We start from the raw sequence: 20,340 nt of genomic DNA, 5'->3' as shown, positions 1-20,340 counted from the left end.
CAGGGCCATTCTGGATTGGCCACCACCGAGGAACACTTCACAACTCAAGGGATTTCTCAGGCTTTGTGGGTTCTACCACAGATTTGTGAAGGGATTTTCATAGATAGAAGCACCACTTATAGATTCGACATGGAAAGATAGTTTCAAGTGGTCAGAGAGGGCTTAGGATTGTTTTGACAGGTTTAAGGAGCTGATGAGTACATGTCCTGTTTTAGCCATTCCAGATTTCACCAGGCCTTTTGAGCTGCAGTGTGATGCCTCGGGAGAGGGCATAGGAGCTGTTCTCATGCAAGAAAAACATCCCATCGCATATGAGAGTAGAAAATTATGAGGTGTGGAGAGAACCTAAAACATCTACGACAAAGAGATGCTAGAAATCATGCACGCGCTAGCTAAGTTTAGGCAGTACTTAGTGGGAAGCCGATTCAGAGTAAAAATAGATCATAATAGCTTGAAACATTTCCTTGGACAGAAGGACCTTAATGACAGGCAACAGAAATGGGTGAGTAAATTACAGGCCTATGATTTCATTTGCTTGCTATTGGGATAGTCATGGATGATTAGAGAGAGATGATCTTGGTAGAATATGCTAAGGATAGTTGGGCATCTAGCATTATTGAGGGAGCTATTCAAGATAGTCGATACACTGTCGTAAATGATTTGATCATCTACAAGGAAAGGATTTATTTAGTACCTGGGTCTGCTATGAAGCAGAAGATTTTGAGGGCATTTCATGATTCACCAATGGCAGGACATCCTGGATTCTTTAAGACATACTGGCAAGTGAGAGAGTGCTTCACTTGGAAAGGACTCAAATCAAAGGTGCTTCAGTTTGTTACGGAATGCCCTATGTGTTAGCAGAACAAATAGGAACATTCTTTTTCAGGTGGTTTACTACAGCCCCTACCCATACCAAAGAAGAAGTGGGATAGCATTTCCATGGATTTTATCATAGGCCTCCCCAAGGCACAGGGTCGGGATTGTATCTTTGTTGTGGTAGATAGATTGACAAAATTTGCACATTTCTTTGCAATTTCATCTACATATTCAGCAACACAAACAACAGAACTATTTTTTTGAGAGGTATTTAGACTACATGGGATACCACGGAGCATAGTCAGTGACAGAGATAGCAGATTTATGAGCCACTTCTGGAAGGAGTTGTTCAGGTTATGTGGAACAGAGCTCACTCTGAGTACCAGCTACCACCCCCAAACTGATGGGTAGACAGAGATAGTGAACAAATGGGTTGAGGGGTACCTTCAAAACTACATTGCAGGAGAGCAGAAGGCTTGGGTGAAGTGGCTACATCTAGGGGAGTACTGCTATAATACCTCTTTCCATATGTCTATTCAAATGTCCCCTTTTATGGCCCAGACAAGATCAGGGCCATTCTGGATTGGCCACCACCGAGGAACACTTCACAACTCAAGGGATTTCTTGGGCTTTGTGGGTTCTACCACAGATTTGTGAAGGGATTTTCATAGATAGAAGCACCACTTATAGATTTGACATGGAAAAATAGTTTCAAGTGGTCAGAGAGGGCTTAGGATTGTTTTGACAGGTTTAAGGAGCTGATGAGTACATGTCCTATTTTAGCCATTCTAGATTTCACCAGGCCTTTTGAGCTGCAGTGTGATGCCTCGGGAGAGGGCATAGGAGTTGTTCTCATGCAAGAAAAACATCCCATCGCATATGAGAGTAGAAAATTATGAGGTGTGGAGAGAACCTATAGCATCTACGACAAAGAGATGCTAGCAATCATGCACGCGCTAGCTAAGTTCAGGCAGTACTTAGTGGGAAGCCGATTCAGAGTAAAAATAGATCATAATAGCTTGAAACATTTCCTTGGATAGAAGGACCTTAATGAAAGGCAACAGAAATGGGTGAGTAAATTATAGGCCTATGATTTCATTTGCTTGCTGTTGGGATAGTCATGGATGATTGGAGAGAGATGATCTTGGTAGAATATGCTAAGGATAGTTGGGCATCTAGCATTATTGAGGGAGCTATTCAAGATAGTCGATACACTATCGTAAATGATCTGATCATCTACAAGGAAAGGATTTATTTAGTACCCAGGTCTGCTATGAAGCAGAAGATTTTGAGGGCATTTCATGATTCACCAATGGCAGGACATCCTAGATTCTTTAAGACATATCGGCAGGTGAGAGAGCGCTTCACTTGGAAAGGACTCAAATCAGAGGTGCTTCAATTTGTTAGGGAATGCCCTGTGTGTCAGCAAAACAAATAGGAACATTCTTTTCTGGGTGGTTTACTACAGCCCCTACCCATACCAAAGAAGAAGTGGGATAGAATTTCCATGGATTTTATCACAGGCCTCCCCAAGGCACAGGGTCGGGATTGTATCTTTGTTGTGGTAGATAGATTGACAAAATTTGCACATTTCTTTGCAATTTCATCTACATATTCAGTAGCACAAACAACAAAACTATTTTTTCGAGAGGTATTTAGACTACATGGGATACCACGAAGCATAGTCAGTGATAGAGATGGCAGATTTATGAGCCACTTTTGGCAGGAGTTGTTCAGGTTATGTGGAACAGAGCTCACTCTAAGTACCAGCTACCACCCCCAAACTGATGGGCAGACAGAGATAGTGAACAAATGGGTTGAGGGGTACCTTCAAAACTACATTGCAGGAGAGCAGAAGGCTTGGGTGAAGTGGCTACATCTAGGGGAGTACTGCTATAATACCTCTTTCCATATGTCTATTCAAATGTCCCCTTTTATGGCACTGTACGGGTATGATGCTCCTAATTTTTTGGATTTGTTATTTGGGGACAGCAGGGTGCCTAAGGCCAAGGATACTTTGTAGGAGTTTCAGGACATTATGTGATCCTTGAAGGAAAATTTGCAAAAGGCACAAAATCAGTAGAAGCAATATGCTGATCAGCACAGGGTTGAGAGGTCTTTTAAGGTGGGAGATATGGTGTACCTCATGTTACAGCCATATAGACAGTCCTCTCTCAAGAAGAGTGAAGCAGAGAAATTGAAACCACACTACTATGGACCGTTCAAAGTAATCAGGAGAGTGGGCAAAGTAGCTTATGAGTTGGAGTTGCCTACAGACAGTAAAGTGCATAATGTGTTCCATGTGTCACGCCTTAAGAAGGCATTGGGTCATAATGTGGTGCCTTCAGTAGTATTGCCACCTCTTGATGATGAGGGAAAGCTTATCTTGGTTCTCGAGGCCATACTTGACTCCAGGGAGAGGGTGCTTCGTAGGAGGACTATCAGGGAGTATCTAGTGAAGTGGAGGAACCTACCTGTCGAGGATGCTACTTGGGAAAATGAGCAGATATTGCAGCATCTAAAGCTGAAATTGCTTGAGGACAAGCAATTTTCGGAAGGGTGGACTGTAATGTCCCCTTTCTAGCATTCATAGCATGATGTTGTCATTAGCCTATTTCCCCACAGTCTCGTAGGCTAACTAGGACATTAAAGGGGCTTAGAGGCCATTTGGCCTAGATAGTTTCAGTTGCAGGTCTTTCTGAGGGGTTCTGAGGCAACTTTGGGCATACTTACTATTTATAGTAAGTCATCTTGGACATGGCCAAACATTTATTCACAGTGGTATGTCGATGGTAATTGTTTAAAATTGACAGGAAGACTTATTTATCATTGATAAGATTTTTTATGCATTGATAAAGCCATTTTATAAAGTTAAATTTAAATATTTATTTTTATTAATGCATAGACTATAGTTTGTGGGAAATATTAAAATTAAATGAGTTCCCTTTATTTTTATAACACATTGGAGACATAAAGTACATAAAGGGAGTTATGTTTTATCCCACATTGAGAAAACAAAGGATTGAGCTCTTGTGAGAACACTATAAAAGAAATGGAAGAGCTTTTTTTTTGTATGCTTGGATGAAGATTAATGTTATGTTGCTGGATATCTGATTATTGGGCTTGGAGGACGGAATCCCTCTTTGCTAGCATTCTCTTTGCTATTGGAAGACATAGTCAGGAGGATCAAGGGTGTTTTCACTTTAAGAAACACACTGGGTTTCATTTGGGGCATTTGCATAAAGAAATTTACAAGGGTTTGAGGTGCAGATCTGAAGTTAGTTATTGCTATAGTGCCACATGAACAGTATTTTGCTACAATTGGCATGATAGTATTTTGCTATAGTATGGCATGAATAGTGTTGGTATCAATTTTACCTATTTTTTTGGCTTATTAGAAGTTTGGAGGGCTGGCCGACTACATCTGCAAAATACTACGACAACTAATTCTAGGTTTCTTCTATCAAATTTTGATATTTTGCATAATAATTGTTGAATACAAGTCTGAATAGTTGTTGCAGCCTTTAAGGCAGCTGTAAGTGCACATCTACATTTAAAAATCACCCTTTATTAGCAGATTGAAAGAGTTTCCAGAGTTTTCATATACTATTGAATGTGTGCCAAGTGTTTGTGAAAATGTTATGATGTGTATTATGCATTTTAATGTCACTTCATAGTTGTTCGTAAATCTACTCATTGGAAAGCAATTTATTGAGGAAATCAGCTTTATGAGTTTGCATACAAAGTGTTTGACAATATTCCTTAAGTTAAATTTTTGCAAGTCAAAGTTCAAATCAGGGGAGGATATTACACTCCAGGTCTAGACGGATTTCCAATTGAGTTCTTCCAAGAATTTTGGGATATTATCAAGATAGATTTACTGGTAGTTGTTCAGGAATCCTAGAGAAACAAGTAAATGCTCCGGGCTCTGAATTCTACTTTCCTTGCTCTCATCCCCAAGGAGGAAGGGGCTGATCGGATTAGTCAATTTTGCTCTATCTCTCTATGCAATGTTATTTATAAAATTATATCTAAGCTGATAGCTAACAAGTGAAAAAAGTGGCTTCCCAAGTTAATTTCTGAAGAACAGAGTGGCTTTGTGATGGGGCACTAGATCCTAGATGGGGTGGTTGTGACGACTGCGACTATTCATTCTATGGCCAATTCTAAAGACAAGGCTATGTTCATTAAGTTGGACATGGCTAAGGCATATGACAGAGTCCATTGGTCATTTCTCCAAAAGATTCTGGGTGCCTTTGGTTTTGAGGAGGAATGGATTCGGTGGGTTTTGAGTTGTGTGAATTCAACTTCTTTCTCAGTCTTGATTAATGGGGAACACTCTAATCTCTTTGGTGCTTCTTAGGGTTTACGGTAGGGCGATCCCCTATCTCCTTATTTGTTTCTTCTTTTGGAAGAAGGTTTGGGTCGGTTGATAAAAAATAATGTGGAAGGGGGCTTTATTCAGGGATGGCAATGGGGAGGAGGTCTCCTTGTGCAATCTCACCTACAGTTTGTGGATGATACAGCCTTGATGGGTATGGATACCATTCAGGAGGCTTCTAATATATGCAGAGTGTTGGATGTTTATCTTGTTTCTTTAGGTCAGATGATTAATGAGGACAAATCTTCCATTTATTTCTTTAATACTCCACCTTCTATTCAGAGGAGAATTACTCATATTCTCAGATTCCAAATTGGAAGTCTTCCGATGTTCTACCTTGGCATTCCTATCTCTGGTGGTAGGCATTCTAAGGAATCATGGTAGGTTATTCTTGATAAGTTCCAGGCCAAAGTTACTCATTGGACTCACCACTGGCTATCCTTTGCAAGACGGGTCTAACTAATTCAATCTGTGATTCAAGCTCTTCCTCTCTATAGGAGTATGGTTTAGGTGGCACCTTTGAGCTTCGTTAGGGAATCAGATTCCTTAGCAAGAAAATTTTTATGGGTTGGTAATCTATCTTCAACCAAGTGGAGTCTTGTTAAATGGGAGGTTATCTGTAGTCCAAAATGGTTTGGTGGTCTTGGCTTACAGCAATCAGTGCTGACTGGTACTGCTCTGGCTGCTAAATTGTATTGGCGTTGGTGTGTGGAAAATGAACAGGTCTGGGCCAGGATTTTGTCTCTGAAGTACCTTCCAGGGATCCCCCATAATGACATTCCTTGATATGGCTTGTGTGGGAAAGGCTCTATGATTTGGAGTACTCTCAAAAAAGGAGCAACGTTCATTAAGGGTGGCTTACACTAGATCTGCAAAAGTGGCTCAGAGGCTCAGTTCTGGCATGATGCTTGGGATGGGTATCCTCCCTTGGAGGTTTAGTATCCTCATTTGTATAGGTTGGCTCAAAGTTTCTATGATGTTGGATGGTCAAGAGTGTGCGACTTTAAATCCTTTTCCCCTCAGGGTCAACTGGTGAAGGCAAGATGGAAGAATTCAGAGGAGTGGCCTATTTTTGGTTCGGAGTGAAGCAAGCTGAGCTCTAGTTCATTCTTTCAGTGCGGGACTGTAATGCCCTTAGGGGTGTGGATGTGTTGGCTTGGTCCCCTAATCCCAAGGGCATTTATACTATTTCCTTTGGTTATTAGGAGTTGCTCTCCCAACAACTGGTGGGAGGGGAAGTTAATTGGTGGAAGAAAGTTTGCAGTCAGTTTTCTTGGCCAAAATGTAACTGCTTTATTTGGACCTTGGCTTGGAATAGGTGCCTGACATGAGACAATATTCAGAAGAGGGGTTTTTCTAGCTCGTCGAGATGTATCCTTTGTAGTAGTGGGGAAGAAGACTCTATGCATTTATTCTTCCATTGCTCTTTCACTCTACAGTTATGACATTTCTGGTGGGAGGTTTGGAAATGCCCATGCATTCATGCCTCCTCTCTGACAGATTTTTGGTTGAGATTGGGGAGGCCCCCATCCCTAGCTTCCTTTTTGTAGGATGTTTGGTATACTGGTCCTACCTTTTCGCTATGGCAAGTCTGGCTGGAAAGAAATTGGAGTATATTTCAGGGAGAAGCTTTGGGGATTCAGCAGGTTTGGATTAGAATTCTAGGAATGATTCAAGACACAGTCTTAGCTAAAAGTGAGGTGGTGATGCCTCTTGAGAGGGAGGATGCTATAATGGTTGACAGGTTTGGAATTCAAGGAATTTCTCCAGACTCTACCTATGTTAGGAGAGGCAGAAGGGTGAAACATAAAGTCTAAAGGATAGGGAAGTGGATGACCCCTTCGGATGGCATTTTGAAATTTACTACTAATGGTTAATCTAGGGGAAACCTAGGGCCTGTTGGTATAGGTGGGATTGGCAGGGACTCTTTTGGAAGGGTGGTTTTTATATTCTCAGTCAATAAAGGGATGCAAACTGTTAATAGAATGGAAGGTTTGGCCATTCTTTATGCTTTGCAGAGGGCATATGCTTTGGGCTAGTGCAAGGTGATTTGTGAATCTAACTCTCAAGTTCTTGTGAATCTTCTACTTGAGAGGAAGTGTTTAGATGTTTGTTGGGAGTTGTCTTTGATAGTGCAACAGATTTTACAAGTTAGTTATATGATGGACTCAGTGTCTTATACCCATATTCCAAAGGAGTGGAATAGGGTAGCTAATAGTTTGGCAAAGTGGGCATCTCGAAATGTAGATGGTAGGCGGATTGATGAGTGGGAGTAGCTACCAGGTGAGTTACGTCAAGACTTGGAGAGAACATTGTTAGAGGATGTAAGTGGAATCAGGGAGAGTTGATTTTGCCTCTACTATTTTTTTGTGGTTTCTAGTGTTTCCTGGGGTTTAGGCCATGTTCTGTTATGTACTGCTTTGCTCTCTTCTTCAATAAAGTAGTTACCCCTCTCTTTTCAAAAAAAAAAATTAAATAATTACATTTAATTAATCAAGATAGGCATATTTATTAAATGTATGTAAAAATATGAGCAAATGTGAGTATGAACTCCAGCAGCGATTCGATGCAAATTCTCCAAATTCATCCTCTCCTAAAATGAAGCGATGAGGGTCTCTAAAATAGACTTTACTAGAATCCACCAATGGTTGATATCAAATTCAATCAATGGTCAGGATTAAAGTTGAAGTTCAGTCATAAAGGGAGATTTTCAAATTAAAGGGAGTTAACAGATTTAATTTGAGTAAAATAAAGAGTTAACTGATTTAATTTGAGTAGAAAAAGGAGTTAACTCATTTAACTCATTTTTTATCAATAGTGAACTAAAAATTTCCCTTTTTGAACTAAAGAGAGATTTTGTTGAGATATTTAATTTAATAAAATGAGATATGCTCTCATAATTACTTTTTCTATTTATTTAAATAATTTTTTAATTAATTAGTGACAATTTTCTTATTTAATTAAATAACTTCATTTAATTAATTAGGAATGGCTTCCTATTTAATTAAATAACTTTGTTTAATTAATTAGAAGTAAGTACTCCATTTAATTATATAATTTCATTTAATTAATTAAAAATACCTTTCCCATTTAATTAAACAATTACATTTAATTAATCAAGATAGGCGTATTTATTAAATGTATGTAAAAATATAAGCAAATGTGAGTCTGAGCTCCAGCAGCAATTCGATGCAAATTCTCCAAATTCATCCTCTCCTAAAATGAAGAGATGAGGGTCTCTTAAATAGACTTTCCTGAAATCCATCAACAGTTCAGATCAAATTTAATCAACGGTCAGGATTAAACTTGAAGTTCAGTCATAAAAGGAGATTCCCAAATTAAAGGGAGTTAACAGATTTAATTTGAGTAAAATAAGGAGATAACTGATTTAATTTGAGTAGAAAAAGGAGTTAACTGATTTAACTCATTATTTTATCAATAGTGAACTGAAAATTTCCCTTTTTGAATTGAAGAGAGATTTTGTTGAGATATTTAATTTAATAAAATGAGATATGCTCTCATAATTACATTTTCTATTTAATTAAATAATCTTTTAATTAATTAGAGACACTTTTCTTATTTAATTAAATAACTTCATTTAATTAATTGGGAATGACTTCCTATTTAATTAAATAACTTTGTTTAATTAATTAGAAGTAAGTACTCCATTTAATTAAATAATTTCATTTAATTAATTAGAAATACCTTTCCCATTTAAATAAATAATTACATTTAATTAATCAAGATAGGCATATTTATTAAATATATGTAAAAATATGAGCAAATGTGAGCATGAATTCTAGCAGCGATTCGATGCAAATTCTCCAAATTCATCCTCTCCTAAAATGAAGAGATGAGGGTCTCTTAAATAGACTTTCCTAGAATCCATCAACGGTTGAGATCAAATTAAATCAACTATCAAGATTAAAGTTGAAGTTCAGTCATAAAGGGAGATTCTCAAATTAAAGGGAGTTAACAGATTTAATTTCAGTAAAATAAGGAGTTAATTGATTTAATTTGAGTAGAAAAAGGAGTTAACTGATTTAACTCATTTCTTTATTAATAGTGAACCAAAAATTTCCCTTTTTGAACTAAAGAGAGATTTTGTTCAGATATTTAATTTAATAAAATGAGATATGCTCTGATAATTACTTTTTCTATTTAATTAAATAATCTTTTAATTAATTAGAGACACTTTTCTTATTTAATTAAATAACTTCATTTAATTAATTATGAATGGCTTCCTATTTAATTAAATAACTTTGTTTAATTAATTAGAAGTAAGTACTCCATTTAATTATATAATTTCATTTAATTAACTAGAAATACCTTTCCCATTTAATTAAACAATTACATTTAATTAATCAAGATAGGCGTATTTATTAAATGTATGTAAAAATATAAGCAAATGTGAGTCTGAGCTCTAGCAGCAATTCGATGCAAATTCTCCAAATTCATCCTCTCCTAAAATGAAGAGATGAGGGTCTCTTAAATAGACTTTCCTGAAATCCATCAACGGTTCAGATCAAATTTAATCAACGGTCAAGATTAAACTTGAAGTTCAGTCATAAAAGGAGATTCCCAAATTAAAGGGAGTTAACAGATTTAATTTGAGTAAAATAAGGAGATAACTGATTTAATTTGAGTAGAAAAAGGAGTTAACTGATTTAACTCATTATTTTATCAATAGTGAACTGAAAATTTCCCTTTTTGAATTGAAGAGAGATTTTGTTGAGATATTTAATTTAATAAAATGAGATATGCTCTCATAATTACATTTTCTATTTAATTAAATAATCTTTTAATTAATTAGAGACACTTTTCTTATTTAATTAAATAACTTCATTTAATTAATTGGGAATGACTTCCTATTTAATTAAATAACTTTGTTTAATTAATTAGAAGTAAGTACTCCATTTAATTAAATAATTTCATTTAATTAATTAGAAATACCTTTCCCATTTAAATAAATAATTACATTTAATTAATCAAGATAGGCGTATTTATTAAATATATGTAAAAATATGAGCAAATGTGAGCATGAATTCCAGCAGCGATTCGATGCAAATTCTCCAAATTCATCCTCTCCTAAAATGAAGAGATGAGGGTCTCTTAAATAGACTTTCCTAGAATCCATCAACGGTTGAGATCAAATTAAATCAACTGTCAAGATTAAAGTTGAAGTTCAGTCATAAAGGGAGATTCTCAAATTAAAGGGAGTTAACAGATTTAATTTTAGTAAAATAAGGAGTTAACTGATTTAATTTGAGTAGAAAAAGGAGTTAACTGATTTAACTCATTTCTTTATTAATAGTGAACCAAAAATTTCCCTTTTTGAACTAAAGAGAGATTTTGTTCAGATATTTAATTTAATAAAATGAGATATTCTTTGATAATTACTTTTTCTATTTAATTAAATAATCTTTTAATTAATTAGAGACACTTTTCTTATTTAATTAAATAACTTCATTTAATTAATTATGAATGGCTTCCTATTTAATTAAATAACTTTATTTAATTAATTAGAAGTAAGTACTCCATTTAATTAAATAATTTCGTTTAATTAACTAGAAATACCTTTCCCATTTAATTAAATAATTACATTTAAATAATCAAGATAGGCATATTTATTAAATGTATGTAAAAATATGAGCAAATGTGAGTATGAATTCCAACAGCAATTCGATGCAAATTCTCCAAATTCATCCTCTCCTAAATTGAAGAGATGAGGGTCTCTTAAATAGACTTTCCTATAATCCATCAACGGTTGAGATCAAATTCAATCAATGGTCAGGATTAAAGTTGAAATTCAGTCATAAAGGGAGATTCTCAAATTAAAGGGAGTTAACAGATTTAATTTGAATTAAATAAAGAGTTAACTGATTTAAGTTGAGTAGAAAAAGGAGTTAAATGATTTAGCTCATTTTTTATCAATAGTGAACTAAAAATTTGCCTTTTTCAACTGAAGAGAGATTTTGTTGAGATATTTAATTTAATAAAATGAGATATGCTCTTATAATTACTTTTTCTATTTAATTAAATAACATTGTTTAATTAATTAAAAGTAAGTACTCCTTTAATTAAATAATTTTATTTAATTAATTAGAAATAGCTTTTCCATTTAATTAAATAATTACATTTAATTAATCAAGATAGGCATATTTATTAAATGAACGTAAATATATGAGCAAATGTGAGTATGAATTTTAGCAGCGATTCGATGCAAATTTTCCAAATTCATCCTCTCCTAAAATGAAGAGACGAGGGTCTCTTAAATAGACTTTCCTAAAATCCATCAACGGTTGAGATCAAATTCAATCAACTTTCAAGATTAAAGTTGAAGTTCAGTCATAAAGGAAGATTCCCAAATTAAAAGGAGTTAACAGATTTAATTTGAGTAAAATAAGGAGTTAACTTAATTAATTTGAGTAGAAAAAGGAGTTAACTAATTTAACTCATTTTTTATCAATAGTGAACTGAAAATTTTTCTTTTTGAACTAAAGAGAGATTTTGTTGAGATATTTAATTTAATAAAATTAGATATGCTCTCATAATTACTTTTTCTATTTAATTAAATAATCTTTTAATTAATTAGAGACACATTTCTTATTTAATTAAATAACTTCATTTAATTAAGTAGGAATGGCTTCCTATTTAATTAAATAACTTTGTTTAATTAATTAGAAGTAAGTACTCCATTTAATTAAATAATTTTATTTAATTAATTAGAAATAACTTTTTCATTTTATTAAATAATTACGTTTAATTAATTAAAATAGCCATATTTATTAAATGTATGTAAAAATATGAGCAAATGTGATTATGAATTTTAGCTGCGATTCGATGCAAATTCTCCAAATTCATCCTCTCCTAAAATGAAGAGATGAGGGTCTCTTAAATACACTTTCCTAGAATCCATCAACAGTTGAGATCAAATTCAATCAACGGTCAGGATTAAAGTTCAAGTTCAGTCATAAAAGGAGATTCCCAAATTAAAAGGAGTTAACAGATTTAATTTGAGTAAAATAAGGAGCTAACTGATTTAATTTGAGTAGAAAAAAGAGTTAACTCATTTATCTAATTTTTCTTTTTATCAATAGTGAACTGAAAATTTCCCTTTTTGAACTGAAGAGAGATTTTGTTGAGATATTTAATTTAATAAAATGAGATATGCTCTCATAATTACTTTTTCTATTTAACTAAATAATCTTTTAGTTAATTAGAGACACTTTTCTTATTTAATTAAATAACTTCATTTAATTAATTAGGAATGACTTCCTATTTAATTAAAAAACTTTGTTTAATTAATTAGAAGTAAGTACTCCTTTTAATTAAATAATTTTGTTTAATTAATTAGAAATACATTTCCCATTTAATTAAATAATTACATTTAAATAATCAAGATAGGCATATTTATTAAATGTATGTTAAAATATGAGCAAATGTGAGTATGAATTCCAATAGCAATTCGATGCAAATTCTCCAAATTCATCCTCTCCTAAATTGAAGAGATGAGGGTCTCTTAAATAGACTTTCCTAGAATCCATCAATGGTTGAGATCAAATTCAATCAATGGTCAGGATTAAAGTTGAAATTCAGTCATAAAGGGAGATTCTCAAATTAAAGGGAGTTAACAGATTTAATTTGAGTAAAATAAAGAGTTAACTGATTTAAGTTGAGTAGAAAAAGGAGTTAAATGATTTAGCTCATTTTTTATCAATAGTGAACTGAAAATTTGCCTTTTTCAACTGAAGAGAGATTTTGTTGAGATATTTAATTTAATAAAATGAGATATGCTCTTATAATTACTTTTTCTATTTAATTAAATAACATTGTTTAATTAATTAAAAGTAAGTACTCCTTTAATTAATTAGAAATAGCTTTTCCATTTAATAAAATAATTACATTTAATTAATCAAGATAGGCATATTTATTAAATGAACGTAAAAATATGAGCAAATGTGAGTATGAATTTTAGCAGCGATTCGATGCAAATTTTCCAAATTCATCCTCTCCTAAAATGAAGAGACGAGGGTCTCTTAAATAGACTTTCCTAAAATCCATCAATGGTTGAGATCAAATTCAATCAACTTTCAAGATTAAAGTTGAAGTTCAGTCATAAAGGAAGATTCCCAAATTAAAGGGAGTTAACAGATTTAATTTGAGTAAAATAAGGAGTTAACTGATTTAATTTGAGTAAAAAAAGGAGTTAACTAATTTAACTCAATTTTTCAATTTTTCTCAATAGTGAACTGAAAATTTCACTTTTTGAACTAAAGAGAGATTTTGTTCAGATATTTAATTTAATAAAATGAGATATGCTCTCATAATTACTTTTTCTATTTAATTAAATAATCTTTTAATTAATTAAAGACACTTTTCTTATTTAATTAAATAACTTCATTTAATTAATTACAAATGGCTTCCTATTTAATTAAATAACTTTGTTTAATTAATTAGAAGTAAGTACTTCATTTAATTAAATAATTTTTTTTAATTATTTAGAAATACCTTTCCCATTTAATTAAATAATAACATTTAATTAATCAAGATAAGCGTATTTATTAAATGAATGTAAAAATACGAGCAAAGGTGAGTATGAAATCCAGCAGCGATTCGATGCAAATTTTCCAAATTCATCCTCTCCTAAAATTAAGAGATGATGGTCTCTTAAATAGACTTTCCTAGAATCCATCAACGGTCGAGATCAAATTCAATCAACGGTCAAGATTAAAGTTGAAGTTTACTCATAAAGGGAGATTCCCAAACTAAAGGGAGTTAAAAGATTTAATTTGAGTAAAATAAGGAGTTAACTGATTTAATTTGAGTAGAAAAAGAAGTTAACTCATTTAACTCATTTTTTTATCAATAGTGAACTGAAAATTTCCCTTTTTGAACTGAAGAGAGATTTTCTTCAGATATTTAATTTAATAAAATGAGATATGCTCTCATAATTATTATTTCTATTTAATTAAATAATCTTTTAATTAATTAGAGACACTTTTCTTATTTAATTAAATAACTTCATTTAATTAATTAGGAATGGCTTCCTATTTAATTAAATAACTTCATTTAATTAATTAGGAATGGCTTCCTATTTAATTAAATAACTTTATTTAATTAATTAGAAATAAGTACTCCATTTAATTAAATATTTTTTTTCATTAATTAGAAATATCCTTCCCATTTAATTAAATAATTACATTTAATTAATGAACATAGGCATATTTATTAAATGTATATAAAAATATGAGCAAATATGAGTATCAATTCCAGCAGCGATTCAATGCAAATTCTTCAAATTCATCCTCTCCTAAAATGAAGAGATGAGGGTCTCTTAAATAGACTTTTCTGAAATTCATCAACGGTTGAGATCAAATTCAATCAACGGTCAGGATTAAAGTTGAAGTTCAGTCATAAAGGGAGATTTCCAAATTAAAGGGAGTTAACAGATTTAATTTGAGTAAAATAAGGAGTTAACTAATTTAATTTGAGTAGAAAAAGGAGTTAACTGATTTAACTCATTTTTTTATCAATAATGAACTGAAAATTTCACTTTTTGAACTGAAGAGAGGTTTTTTTGGGATATTTAATTTAATAAAATGAGATATGCTCTCATAATTACATTTTGTATTTAATTAAATAGTCTTTTAATTAATTAGGGACACTTTTCTTATTTAATTAAATAACTTCATTTAATTAATTAGGAATGGCTTCCTATATAATTAAATAACTTTTTTTAATTAATTAGAAGTAAGTACTTCATTTAATTAAATAATTTCATTTAATTAATTAGCAATACCTTTCCCATTAAATTAAATCATTACATTTAATTAATCAAGATAGGCGTATTTATTAAATGTATATAAAAATATGCGTATTTATTAAATGTATATAAAAATATGAGCAAATGTGAGTATGAATTTCAGCAGCGATTCGATGCAAATTCTCCAAATTCATCCTCTCCTAAAATGAAGAGATGAGGGTCTCTTAAATAGACTTTCCTGGAATCCATCAATGGTTGAGATCAAATTTAATCAACGGTCAGGATTAAAGTTGAAGTTGTGTCATAAAGGGAGATTCCCAAGTTAAAGGGAGTTAACAGATTTAATTTGAGTAAAATAAGGAGTTAACTGATTTAATTTGAGTAGAAAAAGGAGTTAACTGATTTAACTCATTTTTTATCAATAGTGAGCTGAAAATTTCCCTTTTTGAACTGAAGAGAGATTTTGTTGAGATATTTAATTTAATAAAATGAGATATGCTCTCATAACTACTTTTTCTATTTAATTAAATAATCTTTTAATTAATTAGAGACTCTTTTCTTATTTAATTAAATAACTTCATTTAATTAATTAGAAATGGCTTCCTATTTGATTAAATAACTTTGTTCAATTAATTAGAAGTAAGTACTCCATTTAATTAAATAATTTTGTTTAATTAATTAGAAATACTTTTTCCATTTAATTAAATAATTATATTTAATTAATCAAGATAGGTATATTTATTAAATGTATGTGAATAGATGAGAAAATGCGAGTATGAATTCCAGCAGCGATTCGATGCAAATTCTCTAAATTCATCCTCTTCTAAAATGAAGAGATGAGAGTCTCTTAAATAAACTTTCCTAGAATCCCTCAACAGTTGAGATCAAATTCAATCAACGGTCAGGATTAAACTTGAAGTTTAGTCATAAAGGGAGATTCTCAAATTAAAGGGAGCTAATAGATTTAATTTGAGTAAAATAATGAGTTAACTGATTTAATTTGAGGAGAAAAAGGAGTTAACTGATTTAACTCATTTTTTATTAATAGTGAACTAAAAATTTCTGTTTTTGAACTGAAGAGAGATTTTGTTGAGATATTTAATTTAATAAAATGAGATATGCTCTCATAATTACTTTTTCTATTTAATTAAATAATCTTTTCATTAATTAGAGACACTTTTCTTATTTAATTAAATAACTTCATTTAATTAATTAGGAATGGCTACCTATTTAATTAAATAACTTTGTTTAATTAATTAGAAGTAAGTACTCCATTTAATTAAATAATTTCATTTAACTAATTAGAAATACCTTTCCCATTTAATTAAATAATTACATTTAATTAATCAGGATAGGCGTATTTATTAAATGTATGTAAAAATATGAGCAAATGTGAGTATGAATTCCAGCAACAATTCGATGCAAATTCTCCAAATTCATCCTCTCGTAAAATAAAGAGATAAGGGTCTCTTAAATAGACTTTCCTGGAATCTATCAACAGTTGAGATCAAATTCAATCAACGGTCAAGATTAAAGTTGAAGTTCAGTCATAAAGGGAGATTCTCAAATTAAAGGTAGTTAACAGATTTAATTTGAGTAAAATTGTAATTCCACTCAAGACATAATTGAAAGAATTTAAAACAAAACACAATTCCGTAAATGCAAATTTTTTTTTTAAAAACATCTCAACAAAAGTTCCATTACAAGGACTGAATCACTCTCATACAGAAAAATTCCCAATGAAAGAGAATATTGTCCAAATACATTTCTGTTACAATAAGAATACATAAGGAGTTCAACACTATAATAAAATACAATTTCGTTTCTTGACACCTATGTCCAACTTTTGAACCCTAAATGTTGATTCAGAAGTAACTTCAATAAACATCCTTAGCTACTTGAATCTCGAAGCACCTGAAAACCACACACAATGCAACATAACACAAATAGGGGCACAATACACACTGAGTTAAAAGGTAAAATCCATCTGCATACATGTTAGTACCAACATATAGATATCCAAAAATAGATTTCTAATCCATCTAATATAGTGCAAACCTTATAATAATATGCAAGAAGTAAACAATTACTTTTCATTGCAAAAATTAAACTTGCACTAAGAATAACTCATAAATGAAACATATATGTTCTAAGGTGTCATCGTTATTGCACTAAGTTTCTGCATCCAAATATGGTATGCTCATAGTCATCATATAACGGTATTCTCTATTTTACTTGTCATTGACAGAATAGAGACATGTCTTTTCTCCATACTTAACCATATAGGTTTAAGTCATAGGTAAGGCCAATTTTCTTTTATGTGAAATTAATCGACCCAATTTTTTTTAAAGTTATCACTAAATTAATTAATTGAATAGGATAAACCAAATTTATCCACCTCGATATACGTTCATCATAGATATTCTTTAAAATACACATAAAACAGATATACTAAGAATGACATGCGGCAATTATAAAATCATTTTACATATGATACTACATCCTTAAATCCATCTGTAACACATCTTATATTGCCAAGTTCAAAGGTAAATATGGATAATTACATCAACAGGACTAAAACCTATAATATCAAGATTGCATAGATACCATTGAACTGTTGCACAGTTCAATGATACTTACAAAATCTTCATACTATACTTTTAATTCCCTTCTGACCTAATCATCTATACTTAACATCGAATTGAACAAGATAACGAATCATAATGCACATGATATTCACATCATATATCTCTTCCTCTTAGACTCATAGTTCTGCTTTGCATGATCTGCACTGGTTCCAGCATGATCTGACCATCCACAATCTGCAAATTTTTCCAGTTCAATAAGTGAGTAATATCATGAATATACTTACACAATACAGAAACATGAAAAACATTATGAATGCATGAAAGACTCGGTGGCAAGGAAAGTTTGTAGGCAACAGGTCCAATCCGTTCCAGAATTTCAAACGGACCAACAAATCGTGCTGCTAACATGGAACCCTTTCCATAACAAATTAGACTCTTATGCGGCCTAACTCGAAGAAACACTTTATCACCAACCAAGAATTGACGGTCGATTCTATGCTTATCAGCATATTTCTTCTGCCTATCCTGAGCAGTAATAAGATGCTCTCTGATCCTCTTAACCTACTGCTCCAATTCTAACAACATATCAGGTCCTAGAAGAGTCATGTCCTCCAAATTATCCCAACTAAGAGGTGTCCTACAGGGTCTTCCATACAATGCTTGAAATGGTGCCATACCTATGGAACTATGATATCCATTGTTATACGCAAACTCAACCAAGTTTAGATACTCCTCCCATTTATTTTGTCTATACATTACGTACATCCTAAGCATGTCTTCCAGAATTTGGTTGACACATTCAGTTTGTTCGTCCATCTCAGGGTGATAGGCTGAACTAAAATTCAGCTGAGTACCTAACTCTCGCTGCATGGATTTCCAAAGAGATGAAGTAAACACTGGATCCCTATCAGAAATAATCTTTTTAGGAATTCCGTGTAACTTAACTATCTGTTCCATATATACTTTGGCAATCATTGCTACATTATAGGATGATCTAACTGGAATAAAATGAGCAACCTTAGATAAACAGTCCACAACGACCATGATAGCATCATGTCTTCGAGCTGTCATAGGCATTCTAGTAATAAAATCTATCGAAATGGTGTCCCATTTCCACTCTGGAATATTATGTGGCTGCAATAAACCTGCAGGGTGCTGATGTTTAGCCTTAACTCACTGACATTCCAAGCAACGAGCCACAAAATTTGCTATGTCTCTTTTCATTCCAGGCCAATAATAATGCTGCTTAAGGTCAGCATACATTTTCTTGACACTTGGATGAGCCGAATATGGTGCCTTGTGTGCTTCAACCATAATAAGATCTCTCAAATCTCCCAGCTCAAGAACCTACACATTCCCTCTAAACAGTAGCAAACCTTTAGGATTCATTGAATACCCCTCAAAATGTCCCTCCAAAACGTTGCCACTATCCAAAATAGCCTTAACATCTTGAAACCAACGATCTATAGAAAGGTTCTGTAAGATCCTATCCTTAAGATTCATAGATAAGATCAATGAAGATAGTTCATGTCGCCTTCTGCTAAGAGCATCCATAACCACATTCTCCTTCCCTTATAAATATTTAATCTTGAAGTCATATTCACACAGGAATTCCATCCATCTTCGCTGCCTAGTGTTGAGGTCTGGTTGCATGAAAAGATATTGAAGACTTCGATGATCAGAATGTAATTCAAAATGTTGACGCAAAAGAAAATGCCACCACTTGGTCAAAGCATGCATAATCATAGCAAGTTCGAGATCATGAGTTGGGTAATTCACCTCATGACTCTTAAGTTTTCTAGACTCATAAGCTATAACATGCCCCTCTTGCATCAAAACTACCCCTATGCCATCCAATGATGCATCAGTGCAAACCACAAAATCCTTAGCTGAATTAGGGACCGCTAGAACTGGTGCGCTGGTCAAACATTCCTTCAGTTTCTTAAATGTTGCCTCACACTCAACTATCCACACAAATTTCTTCCCTTTTCTCTGAAGAGATGTGATAGGGTGCACTATACAGGAGAAATTTAATACAAATCTACGGTAATAGCTTGCTAAGCCCATGAAACTTCAAACCTCGGATACATTCGTAGGTGCTGGCCAATCAACAATAGCTCAAATTTTGGATGGATCTATCAAGATTCCATCTCCTAAAATAATATTCCCTAAGTAAAAAATCTCTGTTTTGAAGAATTCGCACTTTTTCAGGATTGGCATACAATCTGTTCCTATGAAGACATTCCAAAACCTACTCTAAATGTTGCTTGTGCTCCTTAACAGTGTTGGAGTAAACGAAAATGTCATTTAGAAAAACCACCATGAACTTGTCAAGGTAAGTTTTGAACACATCGTTCATCAGACTCATGAACACAGAAGGTGCATTAGTTAACCCAAAAGGTACCACTGTGAACTCGAAGTGTCCATACCTGGTGCAAAAAGCTGTCTTATGGATATCAGCTTCCTAGATTCTAAGCTGATGATATCCAGATTTCAAATCAATCTTAGAAAAGATTCGGGCACCCTTGACTTGGTCAAACAAGTCATCAATTCAAGGCAAAGGATACTTGTTCTTAATAGTGACTTTGTTCAACTGTCTATAATCGATACAAATCCTTAAAGAACCATCTTTCTTCTTGACAAAGATAACTGGAGCACCCCAAGGTGAAACACTAGGACAAATCAAACCTCTTTTCAAAAGCTCTTCCAACTAAAATTTAAGTTCAACCAGCTCTTGAGCTATCATTCTATAAGGAGTTTTGGAAATTGGTTCTATTCCTGGCACTAAA

This window comes from Cupressus sempervirens, chromosome 1 (genome assembly GCF_028749045.1).
Source record: "Cupressus sempervirens isolate cs-2001-9-10 chromosome 1, ASM2874904v1, whole genome shotgun sequence".
NCBI classification, from domain to species: domain Eukaryota; kingdom Viridiplantae; phylum Streptophyta; class Pinopsida; order Cupressales; family Cupressaceae; genus Cupressus; species Cupressus sempervirens.
This window is presented reverse-complemented; position numbering follows the sequence as displayed.